This window comes from Triticum urartu, unplaced genomic scaffold (genome assembly GCF_003073215.2).
Source record: "Triticum urartu cultivar G1812 unplaced genomic scaffold, Tu2.1 TuUngrouped_contig_2691, whole genome shotgun sequence".
NCBI lineage: Eukaryota > Viridiplantae > Streptophyta > Magnoliopsida > Poales > Poaceae > Triticum > Triticum urartu.
The window spans coordinates 10,171-19,889 of record NW_024113184.1 but is presented as its reverse complement, the minus strand read 5'-3'; the positions used below and the strand labels follow the sequence as shown (position 1 = coordinate 19,889).

The 9,719-nt window shown below is 41.2% G+C and overlaps 1 long non-coding RNA gene and 2 other non-coding genes across 3 annotated transcripts; all 3 read left to right on the top strand.

Moving 5' to 3' along the window:
- The first annotated feature begins 6,308 nt into the window (after positions 1-6,308).
- LOC125527043 lies at positions 6,309-9,270 on the top strand. The gene is made up of 2 exons (XR_007291943.1): positions 6,309-8,800; positions 8,929-9,270. It is a non-coding gene; the product is annotated as an uncharacterized LOC125527043 (long non-coding RNA).
- On the top strand, positions 6,491-6,585 carry LOC125527045. The gene has a single exon (XR_007291945.1). It is a non-coding gene; the product is annotated as a small nucleolar RNA Z103 (small nucleolar RNA).
- On the top strand, positions 6,839-6,933 carry LOC125527044. Its single transcript, XR_007291944.1, has one exon. It is a non-coding gene; the product is annotated as a small nucleolar RNA Z103 (small nucleolar RNA).
- Positions 9,271-9,719: the final 449 nt, after the last annotated feature.

Below are 9,719 nucleotides of genomic sequence, written 5' to 3'. Positions count from 1 at the left end.
CTAGCGTGTGACAGTAGTTCCAAATCGAGAGGGAAAGGAGAAGAGTCGGTGGACGGTTGCCACGGTACACGAAGAGGCGCCTGAGGAGCGAACGGTTGCCACAGAGGTCACACACTAACGACAAGGGCCTAGTGAACCGCATGCGTATATCGCACACACCTTGATCTGGCTGACCGTTGATACGTCTCCAACGTATCTATAATTTTTGATTGTTCCATGCTATTATATTATCTGTTTTGGATGTTAATGGGCCTTATTTTACACTTATATATTATTTTTGGGACTAACCTACTAACCCAAGGCCCAGTGCAAATTGCTGTTTTTTTTGCCTATTTCAATGTTTCACAGAAAAGGAATATCAAACGGAATGAAACCTTCAGGAGAGTTATTTTTGGAACAAACGTGATCCAGAGGACTTGGAGTGGACATCAAGAAACAAACGAGGAGTCCACGAGGCAGGGGTGCGCGCCTACCCCCTGGGCGCGCCCTCCCCCCTCGTGGCTCAACCGACCTACTTCTTCCTCCTATATATACTCATATACCCCCAAAACAACCAAGAGCACCACGAAACCCTATTTCCACCGCCGCAACCTTCTGCACCCAAGAGATCCCATCTTGGGGCCTTTTCCGGAGCTCCACCAAAGATGGCATCAATCACAAAGGGCCTCTACATCAACTCCATGGCCTCTTCGGTGATGTGTGAGTAGTTTACTTCAGACCTTCGGGTCCATACACAAAAAAATACACTTCCGTGATGATACGTGTTTATCACAGTAGGTCGCGTTTTCTGTCATGCATGTACATCCATGACAAATTTATGACAGAATCAAGATAGTCATACTTGTGCTGTCGTAGAAGTATTCCATGACATTAACAAAATTATCATCACGGAAGTTTCCACTTACATGACGATAAATCGCGCGTCATAGAAGTGCTTTCATCAAGGGTGACCGACACGTGGCATCCACCGTAACGGAACGCCGTTAAGTTATCGGGTCGGGTTTTGGATTCGATAACCCGTTAACAGCCCCGACCAATGGGGATTTTCCACTTGTAAAATCATCATTGGCTGGAGGAAACACGTGTCGGCTCATTGTTGGAATAGATGGCAACCACTCATTGGACGGAAGGCGCCTATGATACGTCGACACGTGGCACGGCCCAATAGAGGCCCATTCCCGTGAAAAGGCCGACCCGTTTGACTTGGTCAAAAGCTGGCGGGCTGGCCCATGGAAAGCCTGTTAACAGCCTGTTCGAATATAGCCCATTTACAGCCCGCTAACCCAAGGCCCATTACGCCCTATCCGAATTAGTCCCAGTAGCGTCATCTGGGCCATCCAATATGATTCCAGCCCATTTTCACTTCTGGCCCATGTATGGCCCATGATGTCTTTCGGCCCATATGAGGCCCTATGTAACTCTTGGCCTACTAAAGGCCCGTGGTGAAACTGGCCCGTAATGAACAGTGTATCACTTTACACCCATTAACGGCCCGTGGTGAAACTGGCCCGTAATGAACAGTGTATCACTTTATACCCATTAACGGCCCGTTATTCCGTTGGGCCGTTTCCAGCCCATGTTATCTTTCGGCCTTCTCAGAGCCCATTTATTCTTGGGCTCATTTCCAGCATTCGTTTACTTATGGCCCGTTACTGTCATTTTCTGCTTGTGGGCCAAATTCAGCCCGTGGTTACAGTCGGCCTGTGGTCCGTTAATACGTTGGGCCGATTTCATAGCGTCATCAAATACAGCCTATTAACGATGGACCATTATGGTCGGCCCATGAACGGACGATTCCAACTCTAGCCGGTTTACGGCCATAATGCGGTCTGTTTGGCCCATGTTTGGCCAATTGATTATACGGCCCGTATAAGGCCCATTGATATTACGTCCCGCAGAAGGCCCATTGTTTCTACGACCCGTAGAAGGCCCATTGTTTCTACGACCCGTAGAAGGCCCACTGTTTCTACGGCCAGTAGGAGGCCCAGTGTCACTATAGTAAATATTAGCCCATGGTTATTGTGGCCTAGTTTTAAAAAATAGGTTATTACAGCCACTAGCTAACCGCGGAAAAAGAACTGCAATGACTACAAGCAAACAAATAAACAAGACAACAAGGAAATAAATAAGCAAGCAACTAACGCTAGGCTATCACGGCTATTACACATATTACATCCACTGGGCATCAAAGTTCGCCACCAGTGCAAATATAGGGAACAAAGCAGCATATCATATACACTGGTTGTCAAAGTTGGCGACCAGCGCAAATAAATGCCGCAGCAAAACAAATCTAGAACTGAAACCACTTCAGAAGATCTCAAGAAACAATATCCTGGGTACCCATAATGCTGGCAAGATGCTTAGCAAGCTTATTAACTTTCTCTTGTTTGGCACTTAAATCCTCCAGTACTTGCTGTTGCACCAGAAAATATGCATCTGAATTCTACAGGGACTTCCTCAGTCCTTCAGCTTCCTTTCGCAGCACATCTGATCGATGTCTTTCAACTTGAAGTTGAGACTCAAGAAAACGAACTGATTCAGGCAGCGAGTTCGAAGAGCTTGTGCCAGTAGTAGTGGCCAGTAACTCGAACACTACATCAAGACAGGACTTTTGGGTTCCCTCACTGTCGTCAAGATAGTTTTTATCAGCTTTGTTGGAGACCAACAGGGATGTCTCACTATCTTGAACCTTATCTGCATTACTTCCTTTACCATTGGATAACGCGGTACTGTTCTCCAATATTTTGTCCGCATTCTAAAAGAAAAACAAGCAGACACATCATATGTTTACCATGTTGTATATGAAACTCATTTTGGTAAATGAGTTCAGTAGTAAAGTGGACAGGATAACAACATGAAACAAACATATATCTATGTACCACAGTCACTTTATGGTCTATATCATTCTAGTTTTTGTTGCCAAATCAAGATAGAGACACAGTTCAAATAATATTTGTTCAAGACAAAGCAGAATAGACAGAATATAAGTGTGGGTAACTATAGAGCAATAACAACACTTGTAATGTGCATGACATGAGAACATAACTGTTTATTCAATTGAAACTGAAATCAACATAGAGCAGGTTACAACAGCAAACCAGTTAAAGAAACAGGTTTAAAATATACCTGTTGCGCCATTGGAGTTTCAATTCCATCCTTCAAATTTGAAAATAGTTGGTATGAGTAAATACAGTCATGCAAGAGCAAAGGAGTATGAACCATAGCTACAGAACCTGACCAGAGAACAAATCTTCTCCTTTAAGCGTTGAGTTGGGATTCAGAGTGGTGGTCCTCGTGCTTTGGGCACCACAGTTCCCTTACTAACTACTCATGTTTGGGTGCTCTGTGGTGGAGACGGTGTTGTGTCAACTGGAACTGGGTTACTATCTGCTGGGGTTGGGGTTAGAAGGGGTGTAGCTGGTTCTCTGTCCAACTGGGTAGGGGTACAATCTGCGAGAGTCTGGGTTATGTGTGGTGGATCTGGTCCTTGGGCAAGTACAACCGTGGTTCTATCTGCATCAACTGGTAGCACTATCTTTTCTGAAGACCGTGTTGTTACTCTCTTAGATACTGCCATCACGCTCTCCAATTCAAATGGCTGATAAACAAGAAAAGTAATTGAAAGTATAGACATTGTATGATAGACAGGTGCAATGGATAGTGGGGAATAAAAGAGGGCATGAAATAATTCATATTTATGTTGTCTAACCAAACAGGATAGCATGACACAATTTCACATATATGATGGCTAACTAAACAGGATAGCATGACACAATTTCACATTATGATGGCTAACTAAAAAAGATGGAAAGACATAGTTCAAAATATGAGACTATGTAAACAGGATGACATGACATAACTATATAATGTGTTTATTAAATAGGTTGGCATGCCATAATTCACATACATTCACGGATAGAATGCCATAATTCAAAATATGATGACTGTAAACACTAAACAAGATGAGATGATATAACTATATGATGTCTTTATTAAATGGGTTGCCATGCCATAATTCAGATAGATGATGTGTATGTACTATGTAAACATGATGGCATGATATAATTCAAATATATGATTTATATAGTAAGCAACTAAGTAGATGGCAATCCATATATGATGTAAAAACTAAGCAATGCAAGACAACATGCATGACATGGGTAATATAACCCTGCCAAGTTTGAGCATAGACCTCAGGGGGAAAATAGGACTGGTCATCAGTCTCTGAATCCTCCTCTGAGGAGCTCTCTGTAACCAGCAATATGTCTGCTTCAGCAGGTAGCATTGTCTGCTCTGAATACCTTGTTTTCACTCCAGATACTTCCATCACTGCTTCAAATGGCTGATGCACATGAAGAGTAGTTGAATATACAAACCTTGTTGACAAATGGAACACGTAATACAAAAAAAATGATAGCATGATATAATTCACATACATGATGATTGGCTAAACAGCATGGCATTGCATAATTCACATATATAATGCCTTTGCAACAAGATAGCATTGTATAATTCACATATATAATGTCTTGCAACAAGATGGCAATGCATAATTCACATATATGGTAATTAGACACTGAACATGTGGCATTCACACAAAGCATGTCTAAACTAATCAAATGACATAGCAATGCGAGACACCATACGCACGATATGAGCAACATAACCCTGCCAAGTTAGAGCATACACCTCGGGGGGGGGATAGGACTAGTCATCTGTCTCTGAATTCTCCTCTGAGGAGCTATCCGTAACCAGCGAGATATGCGCTTCGTCAGATAGCATAGTCTGCTCTGAAGACCTTGTTTTCACTCCAGAATTTGCCATCACCGTGTCAAATGGCTGATGCACACGAAGAGCAGTTGAATGTAATAACATTGTTGACAAATGTAATATGTAACGAAAAAAGGATGGCCTGATATAATTTACATATAAGATGAATGGCTAAGCAGGATGGCATTGCAAAATTCACATATATGATGCCTGGCTAAACAAGATGGCGTTGCATAATTCACATAAACGATGAATAAACTAAACAGATGGCATTCACATAAAGGATGTCTAAACTAAGCAGATGACATATTTGATGTATAAAGTAAGCAATGCAAGACACCATATGCATGATATAACCAACATCAGCATGCCAAGTTAGAGCGAAGACCTCAGGGGGTAAATAGGAGTTGTCTTCTCCTTCTGAATCCCCCCCAGAACAGATATCTTCCTCTCGATTACAATCCGAAATGCGTGGAGGGGGGGGGGCTGCCTTTGCGCCTACCATGGAGCGACGTCTGCATGAAATTTTATTGCCACGCAAGGCTTGTCTCTTTTGCTCTACATGTTCAGTTCCATTGTTTACAATAACTGTCATGCATAGGAATAAAACATAGTGAGATTATGTAAGGAGTGCATGCAGAAATCCAGAGTGATGGTAGCAACCTGTGGATAGACCCAAAACCAATAATAGCAGGCAGATAATGGCTTCAATTAAAAAATACAGATAATGGCTTCTTTGCTGTTTGTTTCCCACCCAACATGAAACTCATAGTAGACACCGGAGATTAACCAGATAGTAGATAGATAATATTGATAGCGGCCCCGATATGTACCCCACAATCATTTAAAAACTCAAGTTTGACCATTTGTTTGGAGATGACTCAGAGTCTAATCGGTGAACAGGACGATAAAGTATCATGTAATATTAAGCGATGCATAACGTAAGCAGACACGAAAGAGTGCAACCTCTCTTGCGGACCCGTGTAGTCCTCGAGGTCATCTGCTTAGTTGATGATGGTAGTGCTGTTTTCATGGCTGCCAGTGGCGGGGAAGAAGATTTGAGGCAGCGAAAGACAGTCTGGAGGCCGGATCCCTGCTGTGCTGGACCCTTCTGTCGTTGGAGCAGCTGAGCTGGGGTGGACGACGGCGCAACAGGAGCGGGACAAACCACGCAAAGTTTTCTTTGACAACTATCTATAAGAGAAGTAATTCTGTAAGGGCTCGTTTGAATTGGAGGATTCCAACAATACAGGGATAGGAAATAGACATGAATAGGATAGGAATGCACGTGCAAAATAGAGAATTTAAAAACACAGGATTTCTTCCAATCTGGGTGTTTGATTCATAACAATTGGAAGATCACAGGATGCAAAGAAGCATGGTGAGATTAAGTCAAACCACAAGAAAATGTACGGTTATAATGCTATTATGCTACTATCTCTTAGTCTTGTGCTTCATGAATAGGAATTTGAAAAGGAGGACAAGTGAAAATTATCTCATGCTTTTAAGATGTGCCATTGTGTTGATATATTTTATCTCATGCTTTTAAGATGTGCCATTGTGTTGATATATTTTATCTTTATTTTTCTTTACATTTTATATGCTGTACCTATCTTGGTTTGAACTAGATAAGGATGATCCTTTACCTAGATGATAAACAATTAACTAGCTCAGCCTAAGCTATGATCTACAAATTTCTTGACGGACATGTACTACTTTGGTGGAGATGATGATCCTTTCCCCAGATGATCGACAATGAACATGCTGAGCGCTATAATTTCTCTTAGGAGAAACCAAGCCAGGACTCTGATCTGCCCAGTAGTACAGATATTTGTTCTTTATTGCTTGCTACTGTTTTGTAGTTTGTTATCTTTCTTTGGCACCATGGATGTATTTTTTAATGTTTTGATATGCCCATTATGCGGTGAAAACTGATTACTAGTGGATCTATTCATATGGCCATCGAGTATGAGTCATAGTAATTCTCAAATTCTCCAAACAGATGTAGGTTTCTCTGTGCTAGATTTACTACAACATTCTATTTGTTTTCAATGTGCCATTCGATTTGGAGGATATGATGATCCTTTCCCCAGATGATTGGCAATGAACATGCTGAGCTCTATTATTTCTCTTCAGAGAAACCAAGCCAGTATTCTGATCCTCCTAGCCATTGTAGATGCCTGTATTCATATGGCCATTGTGGATAATCCTATGCTTTAATAATTCTCCTGATATATCACTGTTTATTAGTAGGATATTTCTTCTGCTTGGCCATAACAACAATTTCATGTTGTTTCTTTTGTAATTCGATGGTTGACAGTCTCATATATTACACTAGCTAATATATTACAACAGAATGAATCAACTACTCTCGTGGTCGATCCCATCCAATCTAGTATTATTTACCGTCTATCTGTCTGTATGTATTTACTCTGAACAAAATTCAGTCTGCACATCTGCATTTGCAATGCACAAGTACAGATACATCCGCCCCTGCTATTTTCTTGTTATACATTACATAGACGCATACACACGCCGGGCTATTTCTGTGTCTGTCTGCCTGGCCTCTCAAGGATGCATATCTCTTTCGTATGTATTGGATTTTGTAACAATTTTGTTTTCCTCATACTTATAAGATGATGTGCTCGCTACTTACATGTTTTCTGATGCCGCAACAAAGGACTATATGTGGTTTCTTCAGTGGGGTTGTCACTGTCGCTCCTCATGTTCAATAACATTTCAGCATTGGACCTGCTAGTCACCCAAGCCAAGCCTCGCATCGCTTCAACAAAGTGATACTTCTTCCAATCAACCCCTGCTTCGACTCTGCTCTTTTTTCCATCTTCTCTTATTTAAGCTAAGAAAGATTCTGAGTTTGCATCCATCTCATTACACTAGCTAGCAGAATATATTAGTTAAGGCAACTCTACTACATATCAATTTCCCGTACTGGATTGTTCTATATTTTTAAAGTTGTTTCGTGGTGCATGAGCGCAACCAGAAGAAATATAGGCTTATGATGACAATTTTCCTTCTTAAGTAATCATAGTTGTTGGCTTCGGTAGCTTGCTGAATATGCTTTAGTTATATATAGAAATGACGTGCCTTCTATGCTTAAATGATTGTTTGGCTCTATATAATTCTTGACATGAATATCTTGACTTCCCAAACAAGTATAGGACTGTACCTATGCATACAGATTATCCTAACAAAACTGAAAATAAAAATTGAAGCATGAAATAAGCAATAAGTGGTTGATTTTTATTTGCATGTGAAGTGGAAAGTTGTAGCCAAGGCTTATATATTACGAAATATTGTCACACCTCTGAGCTTCTACTGTTGTTAGGGACATCATAGTGTGATCTTCATGATTTTTCACTTGACGATGTACTGATTCATTAGTCAAGCAGAGACCGAAGTCATCTTTTGCTACTGTTAGCTCTATGGATGTTTATTTACCTACAACTTCTGCCAGCTCTAAGTTGGTTATATAGCAGTTCAATTCAGTCAATCTGTTGGAACTCGGTTTGTCTATTACTTGTATCCAGATTTTATATCCTGCCCTATGCCATTGTCGACTTGCTTAGGTACATAATTGTTATGTCTTGCAATCTGGTATTGATGATTGTCAATGTATTCATTTATACCTTTATAGTGTACCTTGTATGTGACCCAGCTGATTTGTATAACAATGCTCTGTTTCCAATAGATGTATGTTGATGCCTGATGGCCGATTCCTTAAAACTTCACTGTTGCAGTAGCATTTTAACTTAGTGCATAGATGTATGAGCAATCACTTATGCTTGAAACCTTGCTCTCTTTCCCAGGAACCATCGTGGTCTGCGTCACTACTGGGGCAGGAGAGGAAAGACTGTTGGTGTCTCCAAGAAGCGATAAACTGCTTCAGAAAGATCCCCGCATAGCTTCACTACTACTGTGTTGGTCCATTTCCAGAATCGTAAGGAGTGTTCTTGTTTAGACGATCACCTTGGATGATGCTTTTGCTTAAGGAGAGGCTCAAGAAGATCAGGTATAAACTCCTCCCCCTCTTGTTCGTTTTTGCTTCATACTGTTTGGTGGTTGATACATTACTGTGCAAGTTCTATGGTATGTGAGTTCTTTCTGTTGCTGCAAGCATTGACACTATGTCATGTGCAGGGAGCTCCACATCCGAGTTTCAGCCATCCTCTACAGCAAGGAGCTCTGGGCCAAAGGAGCAAGCAGCGCTGCTAGTTCCTTGAGGCCAGATCGAGTAAGATGGCGCACCATGGCGTGTGGTGGCGTATTTTGCTTCCGAGAACAGTACTGTTTATTTGAAGTGAGATGTACTCATCTAGTGCCTGGCAAAAACTGAAGGATGAAGTGTCATGTACTGTCTATGTTGTAGTGAGCTATTGTAGGAGTGAAATGAAAATTTATCTGTTGGTGTATGTGCTATTTCCCTGTAATGTGTTGTGTACATTTTACTTGAACATTAAATTCCTAGAAAAAATGTTCTTACTGGACCTGATAGTGGCCACGGCCCAAATATGCTTGTACTATTAAAATGCCATGGCCCAAAATAACCTGGGCTGAAAAGCTATTTAGAATTATTATAAGCATGCCTCAACTCAAATAGAAAATAGAAACAAAAAGGAAACAAACTATGTGGAAAGGTAAAGGCCCATTATAGAAAAGGCCCAAAAACATGAAGCAAAAAAATATCATAAAAGGCTGAATTAATGGGCTTGGTCCATGTAGAACACCGAATTGGACCGGGATGAATCTTACCGATGACCAATTCAATTGGTCGCAATTTTGCCACGTCAGCTTGCCACGTCGGATCCGACGTGTCCTGGGCAAACAACTAGGGACCAAAACAGAAGGTCATAGAATCCATGACCATTTGTTTTGGTCGTGGCCTTCCACGACCTTCTCACAAAGAAGGTCGTTAATTTTCAGTTTATGAC